Source organism: Hypanus sabinus, chromosome 5 (genome assembly GCF_030144855.1).
Source record: "Hypanus sabinus isolate sHypSab1 chromosome 5, sHypSab1.hap1, whole genome shotgun sequence".
Classification (NCBI taxonomy): domain Eukaryota; kingdom Metazoa; phylum Chordata; class Chondrichthyes; order Myliobatiformes; family Dasyatidae; genus Hypanus; species Hypanus sabinus.
Genome location: NC_082710.1, coordinates 54549560 through 54567614, shown reverse-complemented (window position 1 = coordinate 54567614; position 18055 = coordinate 54549560). Strand labels below are relative to the sequence as shown.

General features: G+C 40.5%; 1 pseudogene; it reads left to right on the top strand.

Annotated features, from left to right (window-relative positions):
- Window positions 1-18055, top strand: part of LOC132394161 (very low-density lipoprotein receptor-like) — a 125477-nt pseudogene that overhangs the window by 29329 nt on the left and 78093 nt on the right.

Below are 18055 nucleotides of genomic sequence, written 5' to 3'. Positions count from 1 at the left end.
CCGATTTTACCATTTCGTGAAAGCCCGGAACCTGCCGTACTCCCTTGAGGACATCAGGACGATGACCAGGGACTGCCAAATCTGCGCTGAGTGCAAACCGCACTTCTACCATCCTGACACGGCGCAACTTGTCAAGGCCACCCGCCCTTTTGAGCGACTGAGTGTTGACTTTAAGGGCCCCCTTCCCTCCACCGACCGCAATGTCTATTTTCTCAATATTATCGACGAGTACTCGCGGTTCCCCTTTGCCATTCCCTGCCCTGACACCACTACCACGTCCGTCATAAAAGCCCAGCGCCAACTCTTCACTCTGTTCTGATATCCCTGCTATATCCACAATGATAGAGGGTCCTCCTTTATGAGTGATGAGCTGCACCAGTACCTACTAGCTAGGGGCATTGCTACTAGTCAGACCACAAGTTATAATCTCCAGGGAAATGGACAGGTGGAGAGGGAGAATGCCACAGTGTGGAAGGCCACACTTTTAGCCCTTAAGTCAAAAGGGTTGCCGGTCTCTCAATGGCAGGAGGTCCTCCCTGAGGCACTCCACTCTATCCGCTCTCTGTTATGTACGTCCACCAATGCCACCCCTCACGAACACCTATTCCCTTTTCCCAGGAAGTCTGTCACTGGGACCACCCTACCAGTTTGGTTGACGTCCCCAGGGCCAGTGCTGCTCCGGAAACATGTGAGGAGCAATAAATACTCCCCGCTGGTCGAGAGGGTTCACCTTCTACATGCAAACCCCCAGTATGCCTACGTGGTCTTACCTGATGGGTGGGAGGACACGGTCTCCGTCCGCGACCTGGCGCACGCAGGTGCAGCAGACCACTACCCTGAATACTCTCCGGTAACTATGCACCCTGTACCTGAGGTGACACCGCGCACACTAGGCCCTACACAGACTCCTCACGACACTCATATACTGGGCGTTTTGTACGCATATATACCAGTCGCCTCACACATGCGTGAGGGATCACTGATACCAAGTGGGTTGGAACCAGCACCACCACCGGCACGTGTGCAATCACAGCTGGTGCTACATAGATCAAAGCAAAGATTCGATCACCTGATAGACTTTACTTGTAAGAAACTTCGCCACATGGGGATTCATTTAAAACAAAGGGGGGGGGGGGTGAATGTGGTGAACTACGTGTGCCTGTCTGGACACACCCCCTGCTGACTGCTCCTGTCGCTCCTCCCACAGACCCCGGTATAAGGGCGATCAAGGCCTGAACCCGGCCTCTCAGTCTCCAGGATGTAGTATGGTGGTCACTCACTGCTTGTTCCTTCTTCCTGTCAATAAAAGCCCGTATCTCGCCTTCCGTCTCAGAATGAGTTATTGATGGTGCATCAGCATGTAAATAAAATTCACTTGCTCAATTAACTATACTCGCACATGATTGTCGGTATAAAGAAAGGCTGAGTATTTGAAGTTTCTGAGGATTATAACGACACTTGAAACATTAGGATGCCGGCAACCTAAGGGCAATGGCTAAAGAATTGATAAAGACAAATGGAGGCTTTCCCTTGTACATCAAATGAATAATCATTTTGCAGGCAATGATTCTCCATGCACTTCACAAGGGAGCAACTGCATAGCTTGCCAGAAATGTTTCCCATTCCCAAATTGTGGAAGGGGTTAAAGGTCAATCCTTGCTGCTTTAGGGCAGTTCCTTCACTCCTTCATATGGGACTTCATGAAGAGCTGAAGGTGTAGACCAGAAACCGAGGATTGAACAGTCCCAGGAATGTTGCAATGGGAATTAAGCTGGCAGCAAAGTGAAGGTACTAGCCCCCTCCCCCCCCACAAAACACTGCTGAGTGGGGTAGATGACCAGGAAAATATGCAAGTGTTGGAGAAACAAATACAAGTCCTTCAAAATAGCAGGGTGAGGGGTTGAGTGGGGATGGCCAAGTTTGTAAATGAGAATCGGGTTTATTATCACTGACACTGTAAAATCTGTTGTTCTGTGGCAACAGAGAAGACAAAAATACAGTGAGTTACCATTTAAAATCAGTGCAGAACAGAAATGGGGAGATGGTGTTCATGGACTGTTTAGAAATGTGATGGTGGTGTGTTAGCTGTTAAAATGTTGAGTGTGGGTCTTCAGGCTCCTGTACCTTGCTGATGGTAGCAATGAGAAGAGAGCATTTCTTGAGCAGTGAGGCTCCTTAAGGGTGGATGCTGCCTTCTTGAGGCAGCACCTTTTGAAGATTTCCTCTTTGGTAGGGAGGTGTGTGATCACAACAGAGGTGGCTGAGTCTGCGACTCTGCAGCCTCTTTCGATGCTGTGCGTTGAAGCCTCCATACAAACAGTCAGAACGCTGTCTACTGTGCTCCTGTAGAAATTTGCTATCCAGACCCAGAATGGCCTGGCACGAGACAGTGAACCTGGTCAGGTGTCAGATCTCTCTGGGTGACTATATCAGTGACCACAACTCTCTGACCTTTGCCATAGGAATAGACAATATGGGGACATTGTGATGCAATTAGACAGGAACTTGGGAGTGTGAATTGGGAACAGACGTACTGGGACAAAGGGGGCATGCATGATGGAACTCTGCAGGTTATTTAGGGAATACTTGCATGGAATTCTGGACAGACAGTTTAAGGGGACAGGAGGCAAATCTGGCGGTGGGGGGGAAGTCAGTTTTTATGCTGTCAGGTGGAGGTGGGGACATTACAGACATTTACGACTCTTGGACACATGGGTGACAGGAAAATGAAGGCCTATGTGGGTAGAAAGAATTAGACCTTGGAGTAGGGTAAAGGGTTGGCAGAACATTATGGGCTGAAGGGCCTGTACTGTGCTGTAACATTCTATGCTGAACCTGCTGACCTTTTTCACCCATTGAGGATTCTCGTGTTCTTCCGACTTCCCTGTCCTGAAATCCACAATCAGTTCCTTGCTCTTGCTGTCATTCAGTGCAAGGTTTTTGTGACCCCACTCAACCAGCTGCTCCATCTTACCCCTGTACACCCCCTAACTGAGATTCTACCAGTAGGGGTGGTGTCAACAGCAAATTTATATCTGGTGTCTGAGCTTTGCCTAGCTTTACAGTAAGATGCAGAATGGTAGGTGAAACACAGTCCTTGACGTGTGCCTGTGATTATCAGGGAAGAGAAGTTATTTCCAATCGCACAGAGGCACACCAGCTTTCCATCCCCGCAGCATGCATAATTCAAAGAGGGCGATCACACAGTTTCCACAGAATACAATCCCGGATAAGCCCCCACAGTGTAGCCCCCGGTAAGCCTCAGTCTCACTCGGCTAGGTTCCGTCTTGGGGGAGCAGCCTTCAGCCTCTCCAAACTGGGTAATCAGCTTGTGTAGATGCTGTGTGATGTCCCCACCATGCCAAATAACAGACAGTACACCATATGCGATTAAATGATTACACGTTATAGATCTTACTGGAACTATGTACTTAATAGAGATACAATATAAAAGGAAAACGTAAAAGGCACCAAACTTATCAAAGTTCAACCACTTCCTGCACAACCGTTGGAGCTGAGTTAACGAAGTCTTCTTGGCACCATTCAATCCCCTCAGACGTCCTCAACCCACCGTCTGGGACCAATAACAGTGGTCGACCAGACGCTCCACACGAACCTGTCCTCGCCGAAAACACTGGGCCTCAGACTCCTGCTCGGTGTCCGTTCCGTCGCCCAGCTTACAGCATCGCGCCTTCTCTCTCTAATCCCCTCTCGCCTTCCCCCCCCCCCCCAAAAGCTCACGCAACACTAGCTCACAGAGACCACAAGAAAGACTAACAACTACCCCAATTGGTTAACAAATGAATATGATACTCGTTATCAGTAATATAACCCAAACAAGCTGTGAGAGAAAGCTCTCTCGCTAGTTAACATAACAAAGAAGCATTTTTAATTTTGACGTAACAAAGAAGTCATTTTATTAGCCTCAGCAGTAACATAAAAGGAGAAACTCCTTACACAAGTCAGATTTTTGTCTACTATGCATCTGTTGTGGTGGCAGGCAAATGACAGAGGCTCCAGGTCCTTGCTCAGGTAGTAAATTTGAGCCATTACTATCCCTCAAAGTGCTTCGTCACAGTAGATGTGAGCAATAGTTGTTGAAGTAGCTCACCCTGGCATTGCACAAATAACCATTATAATATGTCATGAAACTTGGAGGTCGAACGGAGGTTTTGGGCAGACCAAGTGAAAGTGAGCGACATGGAAAGGACCAGCCAAGAAACGTCTCTGGTTAGGAAGTACAGGTTGAGAACCCATTATCGCTGAAATGCCTGGGGCCTAAAGTGTTTTGGACTTAATTTTATTGTTTGTATTTTGGAATATATAATGAGATGGCTTGAGATCACCATGCACAACTCTGAATTTGCATGCCACCAGTAAGTAGTCTTTGTCTGACACTTGTACATCACACATGTACTTAATGGTGAAAATGATTGTATAAAGTTAATATTGAAATTATAATGTGTGCAGCGTAACTACAGCAGCATTGGGAGAACACATGAATCAGCTGTTGAACAACAACAACAGGCTTTCAGTCTCCACCTACAATACTGTGTCTCGATTAAACCATCACAGTATTTGTGTTTTACTTTGGATTTTCTATATGTAAGGTATAAGAACAATTAGTTGTAGACTTGCAAGCACGGAAAATTCTGTAGATGTTGGCGATCTAAAGCATCACATAAAATACTGGAGGAACAGCATCTATGGAAATGAATAAACAGTTGATGTTTCAGGCTGAGACCCTTCAAGTCTGGATAGGAAGGGAGAATGTGCCAGGATGGAAAAAAGTGGGGTGAGGGGACACTTTATGAATGGTACCTCTCCTTAAAATACCAGTAATCTCTTTAGACTCTGGAAAAGCAATTGCTAAGGGCTCTAATGCCAAATCAAAAAGCAGAGGGCTCAAAGGACAACCTTGTCTAGTTCCACATTGGAGTTTATACGGTTTAGAATTCTGAAGATTAATAAGGACCCAAGCGGAGGGAAATAAATAAAGTAATTTAATCCAATGAATAAAATTTGGTCAAAAATTAAATTTTTCTAAGGATGTAGAAAACCTCAGTTTTTACCAAACTTCCATAGAGTTCCTTGTATACAAACTGGTGACTTTGGCATAATCCAGTTGCTTAAAGAACACTTACACTGTTACGTATTCAGGCAACAATAAATATATGAGTTCAGCAAGGGTTTTTTTATAACAAACATCACGTTTGTTAAACACAGAAAACAAACCCACCAAAAGTAAACAAACACTAATGTAACCGGAAATCAACTGTAGTGCGGCAGCTCAAACAGTTCTTAAAGCGATATTGTAAAAACAGTTCTTTAAAGTGGTATTGCCAAAAGTTTGATATGCTCACAGTCCATCTAAATGGAGAGATTTTATAAGAGGATTTAAATTCTCTTTCACGTCGCTTGGCTTCGATCCCCGGCGTCGAACTTTTCCCACGAAGAATTTTACGAAACGGTACAGCTTAAAGGCACTGACCTTTCCTTCCTCACTATCCGCAATCCTTTCTGTTAATCCCAGGGATTAATGCGAGAATAGTCAACGAAATCCTTACAAATAAGGATCAAACAAAGGCCGAACCCGTTTCACCATAGAAATCGATTCTCCTCGATCTTTAACTCCCAAACTCCGATCTTCACTCGCCACTAATTTTCAAACTAGCAGAATTGTAAAGAACCTGCTGGCAATGACCTTTTAAACTTTAGGCATTAGAAAAAACTTCATCTTTCAACTAAACTGTGTCATCACATTAAATCACGCAGCGGCATGAAGTCAACTTGGCAAATCCAGATAACAATTCTTTCTCTATTGTCGAATAGTTTCTTTGATGTTTATTAAATTTCTTAGAAAGTAAGCTACTGGATGATCAACCTCATCACCCTCATTCCTTTGCATTAATACTGCTCCTGCAGCCTCATCACTAGCATCCACAGCCAATGAAAAAGGGTTTTCAAAGTCAGGTGCCTTAAGCACAGGTTGTTGACATATCATTGTTTTCAATTTTTCAAATGCTTCTTGACAAGGCACTGTCCACACAAACTTCTCATTCTTCTGCAGAAGGTTAGTTAATAGAAGGGCAACATTAGCAAAATTCTTACAAAATTTTCGATAATATCCTACCATTCCCAAAAATCTTCTGAGAGTTTTTTTCCCCATTGGAGTCGGAATCTCTAAAATTGCCTGAACAGGAGCTACCTTACCTTGACCCACAACATAACCAAGGTAAGTCACAGTGGCATGTCCAAATCCACTCTTAGCTAAATTAATAGTTAAGTTAGATTTTGAAAGCCTTTCAAACAATTTCTCTATCGCAATAATGTGTGCTTCCCAAGTATCATTTCCTGTCACTAAATCATCAATATAAGCATCAGTATCTTGCAATCCCTGAATCACAAAGTTAATCATCCTCTGGAAAGTACCTGGGGCATTCTTCATCCCAAATGGAAGAACATTATACTCCTATAACCCAGATGGAGTTACAAATGCAGAAATCTCTCTACCTCTGTCCGTTAATGTAACACACCAATACCCTTTCAATAAATCAATCTTTGTAAGGAACTTTGCTTTTCCAACTTTATCTACACAATCATCTACTCTAGGAATTGGATATGCATCTGTTTTCGTTACCTTCCTATAATCCGTACAAAACCTAATACTACCATCTGGTTTTGGCACCATAACACATGGCGAACTCCAATTCGAGTTAGAATGTCTAATGATATTATTCTCTAACATACATTCAATTTCTTTCTCAGCAAGTTCACATTTTTCCATGTTCATCCTATATGGATGTTGTTTAATAGGTTTGGCATCTCCAACATCTACACCATGTGAAGCTATAGTAGTCCTTCTCGGAAATCTGGAAACAACTCCTTATATTTAAAAATTAACTCCTTCATCTGTTGTTTCTGCTCTAGCTGTAAATGTGCTAATTTCTCATCAATATTTTCCAGAATGGTTGAATTTGGTAACCTAACAGAAAGAATGTTGGATCTAGAATGAAAGTCAGATGAATCATCTATCATGTTCCTAGTTAAATCAACCTCATTCTCACTAACCACAACAGTCACAGAATCAGATTGTTTCTTAAAATATGGTTTTATCATATTTATATGGCAAAGTTGTGTTGACCTTCTATGACCTGGAATTTTTATCACGTATTCCACATCATTGATTTTAGACACAATTTCATAAGGACCATGAAATCTAGCTTGAAAAGGAGTTGTCTGCACTGGGAAAAGAACCAACACCTTATCTCCAGGCTTAAACATCCTCATCCTAGCTTCTTTATCATACCAAGTCTTCATTTTCTCCTGAGCCAACTTTAAATTTTCCTTAGCTAAGCTACAAGCTTTGTGTAACCTGTCCTTAAATTTCAAAACATAGTCCAACAAATTAGTGTGTGCTTCCTTACTAATCCATTGTTCTTTCAATAAAGCTAAAGGTCCTCTAACTCTATGCCCAAACACAAGTTCAAATGGACTAAAACCTAAAGATTCCTGTACCGATTCCCTTACTGCAAATAAAAGTAAGTTTATACCCTCATCCCAGTCACTTTCATTTTCCACACAAAATGTCCTAATCATATTCTTGAGGGTAGAATGAAACCTCTTCAAGGCACCTTGCGATTCTGGATGGTATGCAGACGAAGTGATTTGCTTAGCTCACAATTTATAAACTATCTGTTGAAACAATCCAGACATAAAATTACTGCCTTGATCAGTTTGTATCTCCTTAGGTAATCCAAAATAAGTAAAAAAATTTATAAGGGCCTTTGTCACAGTTTTAGCTTTTATATTCCTAAGTGGTACTGCTTCTGGAAACCTAGACGAAGTACACATGATAGTCAACAAATACTGATAACCAGTTTTTGTCTTTGGTAATGGACCAACACAATCTGCAATAACTTAAGAAAATGGTTCACCAAACGCTGGGATAGGTTGTAATGGAGCTTCTGGTGTAACCTGATTTGGTTTACCCACAATTTGACAAGTGTGGCACGTTTTACAAAACATCGCCACATCTTTTCTTAGACCAGGCCAGTAAAAATGTTTTAAAATCTTGTCCACAGTTTTCCTTACCCCTTGATGTCCACCTAAAGGCACACTATGAGCTAAAGTCAAAATCTCATTTTGATAAACTTTCGGGACAACTACCTGGTAAACAGCATTCCAATCCTCACTTGCAGGAATTGTAGGCGATCTCCACTTCCTCATCAACACTCCTTTTTCCAAGTAATATCCTACTGGCACCTTCTCAATTTCACTATCTAGTAAAGCCTGCTCTCTTAATTTTATAATCTCAGAGTCTCTATTCTGCTCTGCTATCATCTCCTTCCAAGACAGAGATAAATCTTTATAGTCAGACTTACTCCAAGAATCTTGTTCAAACAACAAAGATAAGAAAGTCTCTGACACATCCTCAAAACTCGAATCCTGAGTTGAACAGTCCTGAGTAACAGCCTCATTCTACGCATCAATCTTTTTAGCCATACCTCTAGTCACAACACAGGAAGAATCTGTGCTAGAATTCAACTCTGGTTCCTCTGAATCCATTGTCAAATGCACTTCAGGAAAAACTTGTCCACCTGCCAAGTCATTACCTAACAATAAAGAAATACCCTTCACAGGTAAGCTATGCTGTAATCCTACTTTAACAAATCCTGTAACTAACCCTGACTTTAAATTTACTTTATGTAAATGTACAGGCATAAAAACACTCCCAACACCTCTTATGTAATTTACCTCACCAGTATCAGACTCTTCATTAAACTTCAACACACTGTCTAGCATCAGTGATTGAGAAGCACCAGTATCCCTAAGGATTCTTATTGGCACCAGAGTAGATCCTTCTTTCAAGGATACAAACCCTTCAGTTATAAAATGATCATATCCCTTTCTAACTTGGTCAGACTCTAACAAAGCCTCATTTGTGTTTATCAAACCCTGTAACTTTACAGGTGCTTCAGTATGTTGCACACAAGCATCTGGAGCTGCTTCCTTCTCTTTCTTTTTCAATCTGAAACAGTTAGCTATTACATGGCCAGGCTTCTTACAATAGTTACAAATAAGACCAAACTGTCTTTCCTTCACAGGCTTTCCTTCCTCCTTACCTTTCTCATTAACCTTTGATTTAATTTCTGGTTTACCTTGAGTCTCCATGTTATTTTTCCTCTTAAAATTTCTACCCTGAGGAAATTTATTCTTATGGATTAAAACATACTCATCAGCTAATCTAGCACAGTCCTGCAATTTATCAGTATCCCTCTCATTTAGGTAGGTCCTTACTTCAACAGGGATGGTTCTTTTAAATTCCTCCATTAAAATCATCTCTCTCAATGTATCATAGTCCCCATTTACATTTTTAGAAGAAACCCATCTCTCAAAACACATAGCTTTATCATAGGCAAATTCCACATAAGTTTTTTCCACAGACTTTTTCAAACTTCTGAATCTTTCCCTATAAGCTTCTGGTACTAATTCGTATGCGTTTAGAATATGCATTTTCACAATATCATAATCAAGTGTTTGCGCAGCAGTTAAAGCTGTGAAAACTTGTTGTGCTTTACCTTTAATTACACTCTGTAACAACACTGACCATTTATCTTTCGGCCACTCTGACATTGGAGCAATAGTTTCAAAATGTTGAAAATATCTTTCCGCTTCTGTTTCACTAAATGGAGGGACCAATTTATTTCTTGACTAGCAACAAACTGTTTTCTTGAACCAGAAGACTGATTCCCAGACCTTAATTCCTCCATTGCATATTCAAAATCTCTCTTCTTTTGATCTGCCTCCAATTTGCAACGCTCCAATTCTGCTTTACTGTGTTCCAACCTCATTTGTTTGATTTGCAACTGCATCTCCAGATTACTTATTGGAAACGACTCTAAAACCGAATCATCAAAAACACCCGAATCCACATAGTGTGGCACAATTTTCCTCTGTATCACAGCCTTGGATGTAGTCTGCAAAACACTGTTAAGTTGCAATCTACGAGCTATCTCAAACACCTCAGTTTTTTCGCCTTCGCCAACAACTCAGCATCTGGCAAAGCCAGAAACTCATCAATATTCATCGTTGTCGAATACCACTCACAAGCCAATCAAACAAAAGAATCGAGTATTCCCCTTTTCCAAAACACCGATTCAAAAGTTAGCAAGCATATAAACTCAAACCATCCAATCCCGGACGAGCCCCCATATTTATGTTACGTATTCAGGCAACAATAAATATATGAGTTCGGCAAGGGTTTTTTATAACAAACAAAATGTTTATTAAACACAGAAAACAAACCCCCCCCCAAAAGTAAACAAACACTAACGTAACCGGAAATCAACTGCAGTGCGGCAGCTCAAACAGTTCTTAAAGCGATATTGTAAAAACAGTTTTTTAAAGTGGTATTGCCTAAAGTTCGATATGCTCACAGTCCATTTAATAGGAGAGATTTTATAAGACGATTTAAATTCTCTTTCACGTCGCTTGGCTTCGATCCCCGGCGTTGAACTTTTCCCACGAAGAATTTTACGAAACGGAACAGCTTAAAGGCACTGACCTTTCCTTCCTCACTATCCTCAATCCTTTCTGGTAATCCCAGGGATTAACACGAAAATAGTCAATGAAATCCTTCCGAATAAGAATCACAAAAAGGCCGAACCCGTTTCACCGTACAAATCGATTCTCCTCGATCTTTAACTCCCGAACACCGATCTTCACTCTCCACTAATTTTCAAACTAGCAGAATTGTATAGTACCTGCTGGCACTGACCTTTTAAACTTTAGGCATTAGATAAAACTTCATCTTTCAACTAAACTGCGTCATCACATTAAATCACGCAGTGGCATGAAGTCAACTTGACAAATCCAGCCACGAACTGCCCCTCCTCCCAGGGTGAGTCTTCCTTTTATAATCTGAAAAAAAACCTGTCACATGATCACTACTGGCGGGAAAATGACGTCACTCCACCATCACAAGACCATTACCTCCAGTCCAGTATAGCGTCAACCCCAGTCACGTGACAAGAGTACCACTGTCATGTGTCGCGAGTACGTAACACCTCCCTCCAAAAAAAACATTTTTGGTCTGACAAGAACAAAAGTTTTTAACAATTGCTTACAAGTAAAGCAAAGGTATAAATTTTATAACATACACAATACCATCATATAACAGCTTATAACTCACAATACAGTAGGAGTGTTACAATTGGGAAAAAAAACCACACCATATAAAAAAGTTACATTGTACATTCAACATCGAGATAGACAATCAGCAACCACATTATCTTTACCTTTAATATGAGTTATCACAAGATTGTACTCTTGTTTCATCAAACTCCAATTTAATAATCTTCTGTTTTTGTTTTTCATCTTACTCAGAAAAACTAACAGATTATGATCAGTGCAAACAATAAGTGGGTTTTGAGTTGTACCAACATATACCTCAAAATATTCCAAAGCTAAAACAAGAGATAACAATTCTTTCTCTATTGTCAAATAGTTTCTTTGATGTTTATTAAATTTCTTAGAAAGTAAGCTACTGGATGATCAACCTCATCACCCTCATTCCTTTGCATTAATACTGCTCCTGCAGCCTCATCACTAGCATCCACAGCCAATGAAAAAGGGTTTTCAAAGTCAGGTGCCTTAAGCACAGGTTGTTGACATATCATTGTTTTCAATTTTTCAAATGCTTCTTGACAAGGCACTGTCCACACAAACTTCTCATTCTTCTGCAGAAGGTTAGTTAATAGAAGGGCAACATTAGCAAAATTCTTACAAAATTTTCGATAATATCCTACCATTCCCAAAAATCTTCTGAGAGTTTTTTTCCCCATTGGAGTCGGAATCTCTAAAATTGCCTGAACAGGAGCTACCTTACCTTGACCCACAACATAACCAAGGTAAGTCACAGTGGCATGTCCAAATTCATTCTTAGCTAAATTAATAGTTAAGTTAGATTTTGAAAGCCTTTCAAACAATTTCTCCATCGCAATAATGTGTGCTTCCCAAGTATCATTTCCTGTCACTAAATCATCAATATAAGCATCAGTATCTTGCAATCCCTGAATCACAAAGTTAATCATCCTCTGGAAAGTACCTGGGGCATTCTTCATCCCAAATGGAAGAACATTATACTCCTATAACCCAGATGGAGTTACAAATGCAGAAATCTCTCTACCTCTGTCCGTTAATGTAACACACCAATACCCTTTCAATAAATCAATCTTTGTAAGGAACTTTGCTTTTCCAACTTTATCTACACAATCATCTACTCTAGGAATTGGATATGCATCTGTTTTCGTTACCTTCCTATAATCCGTACAAAACCTAATACTACCATCTGGTTTTGGCACCATAACACATGGCGAACTCCAATTCGAGTTAGAATGTCTAATGATATTATTCTCTAACATACATTCAATTTCTTTCTCAGCAAGTTCACATTTTTCCATGTTCATCCTATATGGATGTTGTTTAATAGGTTTGGCATCTCCAACATCTACACCATGTGAAGCTATAGTAGTCCTTCTCGGAAATCTGGAAACAACTCCTTATATTTAAAAATTAACTCCTTCATCTGTTGTTTCTGCTCTAGCTGTAAATGTGCTAATTTCTCATCAATATTTTCCAGAATGGTTGAATTTGGTAACCTAACAGAAAGAATGTTGGATCTAGAATGAAAGTCAGATGTATCATCTATCATGTTCCTAGTTAAATCAACCTCATTCTCACTAACCACAACAGTCACAGAATCAGATTGTTTCTTAAAATATGGTTTTATCATATTTATATGGCAAAGTTGTGTTGACCTTCTATGACCTGGAATTTTTATCACGTATTCCACATCATTGATTTTAGACACAATTTCATAAGGACCATGAAATCTAGCTTGAAAAGGAGTTGTCTGCACTGGGAAAAGAACCAACACCTTATCTCCAGGCTTAAACATCCTCATCCTAGCTTCTTTATCATACCAAGTCTTCATTTTCTCCTGAGCCAACTTTAAATTTTCCTTAGCTAAGCTACAAGCTTTGTGTAACCTGTCCTTAAATTTCAAAACATAGTCCAACAAATTAGTGTGTGCTTCCTTACTAATCCATTGTTCTTTCAATAAAGCTAAAGGTCCTCTAACTCTATGCCCAAACACAAGTTCAAATGGACTAAAACCTAAAGATTCCTGTACCGATTCCCTTACTGCAAATAAAAGTAAGTTTATACCCTCATCCCAGTCACTTTCATTTTCCACACAAAATGTCCTAATCATATTCTTGAGGGTAGAATGAAACCTCTTCAAGGCACCTTGCGATTCTGGATGGTATGCAGACGAAGTGATTTGCTTAGCTCACAATTTATAAACTATCTGTTGAAACAATCCAGACATAAAATTACTGCCTTGATCAGTTTGTATCTCCTTAGGTAATCCAAAATAAGTAAAAAAATTTATAAGGGCCTTTGTCACAGTTTTAGCTTTTATATTCCTAAGTGGTACTGCTTCTGGAAACCTAGACGAAGTACACATGATAGTCAACAAATACTGATAACCAGTTTTTGTCTTTGGTAATGGACCAACACAATCTGCAATAACTTAAGAAAATGGTTCACCAAACGCTGGGATAGGTTGTAATGGAGCTTCTGGTGTAACCTGATTTGGTTTACCCACAATTTGACAAGTGTGGCACGTTTTACAAAACATCGCCACATCTTTTCTTAGACCAGGCCAGTAAAAATGTTTTAAAATCTTGTCCACAGTTTTCCTTACCCCTTGATGTCCACCTAAAGGCACACTATGAGCTAAAGTCAAAATCTCATTTTGATAAACTTTCGGGACAACTACCTGGTAAACAGCATTCCAATCCTCACTTGCAGGAATTGTAGGCGATCTCCACTTCCTCATCAACACTCCTTTTTCCAAGTAATATCCTACTGGCACCTTCTCAATTTCACTATCTAGTAAAGCCTGCTCTCTTAATTTTATAATCTCAGAGTCTCTATTCTGCTCTGCTATCATCTCCTTCCAAGACAGAGATAAATCTTTATAGTCAGACTTACTCCAAGAATCTTGTTCAAACAACAAAGATAAGAAAGTCTCTGACACATCCTCAAAACTCGAATCCTGAGTTGAACAGTCCTGAGTAACAGCCTCATTCTACGCATCAATCTTTTTAGCCATACCTCTAGTCACAACACAGGAAGAATCTGTGCTAGAATTCAACTCTGGTTCCTCTGAATCCATTGTCAAATGCACTTCAGGAAAAACTTGTCCACCTGCCAAGTCATTACCTAACAATAAAGAAATACCCTTCACAGGTAAGCTATGCTGTAATCCTACTTTAACAAATCCTGTAACTAACCCTGACTTTAAATTTACTTTATGTAAATGTACAGGCATAAAAACACTCCCAACACCTCTTATGTAATTTACCTCACCAGTATCAGACTCTTCATTAAACTTCAACACACTGTCTAGCATCAGTGATTGAGAAGCACCAGTATCCCTAAGGATTCTTATTGGCACCAGAGTAGATCCTTCTTTCAAGGATACAAACCCTTCAGTTATAAAATGATCATATCCCTTTCTAACTTGGTCAGACTCTAACAAAGCCTCATTTGTGTTTATCAAACCCTGTAACTTTACAGGTGCTTCAGTATGTTGCACACAAGCATCTGGAGCTGCTTCCTTCTCTTTCTTTTTCAATCTGAAACAGTTAGCTATTACATGGCCAGGCTTCTTACAATAGTTACAAATAAGACCAAACTGTCTTTCCTTCACAGGCTTTCCTTCCTCCTTACCTTTCTCATTAACCTTTGATTTAATTTCTGGTTTACCTTGAGTCTCCATGTTATTTTTCCTCTTAAAATTTCTACCCTGAGGAAATTTATTCTTATGGATTAAAACATACTCATCAGCTAATCTAGCACAGTCCTGCAATTTATCAGTATCCCTCTCATTTAGGTAGGTCCTTACTTCAACAGGGATGGTTCTTTTAAATTCCTCCATTAAAATCAGCTCTCTCAATGTATCATAGTCCCCATTTACATTTTTAGAAGAAACCCATCTCTCAAAACACATAGCTTTATCATAGGCAAATTCCACATAAGTTTTTTCCACAGACTTTTTCAAACTTCTGAATCTTTCCCTATAAGCTTCTGGTACTAATTCGTATGCGTTTAGAATATGCATGTTCACAATAGCATAATCAAGTGCTTGCGCAGCAGTTAAAGCTGTGTAAACTTGTTGTGCTTTACCTTTAATTACACTCTGTAACAACACTGACCATTTATCTTTCAGCCACTCTGACATTGGAGCAATAGTTTCAAAATGTTGAAAATATCTTTCCACTTATGTTTCACTAAATGGAGGGACCAATTTAATTTCTTGACTAGCAACAAACGGTTTTCTTGAACCAGATGACTGATTCCCAGACCTTAATTCCTCCATTGCATATTCAAAATCTCTCTTCTTTTGATCCGCCTCCAACTTACAATGCTCCAATTCTGCTTTACTTTGTTCCAACCTCATTTGTTTGATTTGCAACTGCATCTCCAGATTACTTATTGGAAATGACTCTAAAACCGAATCATCAAAAACACCCGAATCCACATAGTGTGGCACAATTTTCCTCTGTATCACAGCCTTGGATGTAGTCTGCAAAATACCTTTAAGTTGCAATCTACGAGCTATCTCAAACACCTCAGTTTTTTTCGCCTTCGCCAACAACTCCGCATCTGGCAAAGCCAGAAACTCATCAATATTCATCGTTGCCGAATACCACTCACAAGCCAATCAAACAAAAGAATCGAGTATTCCCCTTTTCCAAAACACCGATTCAAAAGTTAGCAAGCATATAAACTCATACCATCCAATCCTGGACGAGCCCCCATATTTATGTTACGTATTCAGGCAACAATAAATATATGAGTTCGGCAAGGGTTTTTTATAACAAACAACATGTTTATTAAACACAGAAAACAAACCCCCCCAAAAGTAAACAAACACTAACGTAACCGGAAATAAACTGCAGTGCGGCAGCTCAAACAGTTCTTAAAGCGATATTGTAAACACAGTTCTTTAAAGTGGTATTGCCAAAAGTTCGATATGCTCACAGTCCATTTAAAAGGAGAGATTTTATAAGATGATTTAAATTCTCTTTCACGTAGCTTGGCTTCGATCCCCGGTGTCGAACCTTTCACACGAAGAATTTTACGAAACGGAACGGCTTAAAGGCACTGACCTTTCCTTCCTCACTATCCTCAATCCTTTCTGATAATCCCAGGGATTAACACGAGAATAGTCAACGAAATCCTTCCGAATCAGGATCAAACAAAGGCCAAACCCGTTTCACCGTAGAAATCGATTCTCCTCGATCTTTAACTCCCGAACTCCGATCTTCACTCTCCACTAATTTTCAAACTAGCAGAATTGTAAAGTACATGCTGGCAATGACCTTTTAAACTTTAGGGATTAGATAAACCTTCATCTTTCAACTAAACTGCGTCATCACATTAAATCACGCAGTGGCATGAAGTCAACTTGGCAAATCCAGCCACGAACTGCCCCTCCTCCCAGGGTGGGGTCTTCCTTTTTTAACCTGAAAAAAAACCTGTCACATGATCTCTACTGGCGGGAAAATGACGTCACTCCACCATCACAAGACCATTACCTTAAGTCCTGTACAGCTTCAACCCCAGTCACGTGACAAGGGTACCACTGCCATGTGTCGCGAGTACGTAACAACATGTTTAATCCTCCCACGGTCTTGTACTAATCTGGATTCTATTTTCTTAGGTAATAAAACCTGTGGAAGTTCTGAGTTCACATGCCGTGATGGACGTTGTTTGCCTGGAAAGCGGAAATGTGATGGGGTTGCTGACTGCGCAGATGGATCAGATGAAAGTCCAGAAGTGTGTCGTGAGTATTGAGCTGAATCTACTAGATCTGGGGATGTAGCCATAGTCAACTCTGGATTAAGACTCCAATTTCTGGTCTGGAATTTCAACGACGTGGGTTAGTGTTTCTGCCCTAAGTTGGTTCATGAAACTCAGTTCTAATACATTTGGGGATTCTCAATTGGAACAGGATACTTTATTGCCAAAAAATTAAATGTTGGCAATGCTTGTACACTTCTATCATTATGGGTGTATAAAATTAGATTAGTTGCTAATGTGACCTTCAGCAGCATGTCTTTTCTGGGCCATTATACTGCAAATCAACATGTACAACAAGCTGGAGGGACTCAGTTGCTCAGGAAACATACGCAGAAACGTTGACTGTAAGTTTCCACGGATGTTGCCCAAACTGCTGAGTTTCTCCGGCTTGTTGCTCATGTTCCTTTGACCACAACATCTACAGTGTACTTTGTGTTTACTGTAATGCAAATCAGGCTGCTGTGCAAATCCGTGAGGTGTGCCTGCTCCCTAACCTGAGTGGTATGATGCAAGCCCTCACCAGCGTTGCAATGTCCAATGAATAGATTGGGTTCCTAATTAGTCGCAGGTATAAGACGTGAATGAACCAGTGCACATGTTGAAGTTGCTACAGTGGACTTGATGTGGGTGTGTCATTGATCACATTCAGGTCTTTCTTCGCAGTAAGGTGCAAGGGAGTAAATGAAACCTCTTCACTGGTTTGCCCCTCCACCTGCCTTTTCAGCAACTTCTGAGTGTAGTTAAAGTAATGTAAACACGTGGGGTCTCATTTTTCTTTGTGCATGGTTTGCGTTTTGATAACAATAGATGGCTCAATTGGAGCATTGAACGTTTAAGTATTTGCCCTGAACTTGAGGCTTGCCTCTCTTTTGACCTTGTAATTGTAGCTTGGAAAGCGTCACGACTGTCTCTTGAAATGAAAGGGTTGAGGACTTAGATTTCTTGGCTGGAGTGAATATTTGTGAAATATGGGTCAGTACAGGCTGGGAGGCGGAACATGCCATTCTAGTCTAGTGTCCCACTTGTGGTGTAGCAAACCGCTGCACCGTGAATGTTACCGTGTTGGACTCGATTCCTGCTTCTGTTATTTGATGCCATAAACCGCAGACCTGCCTCG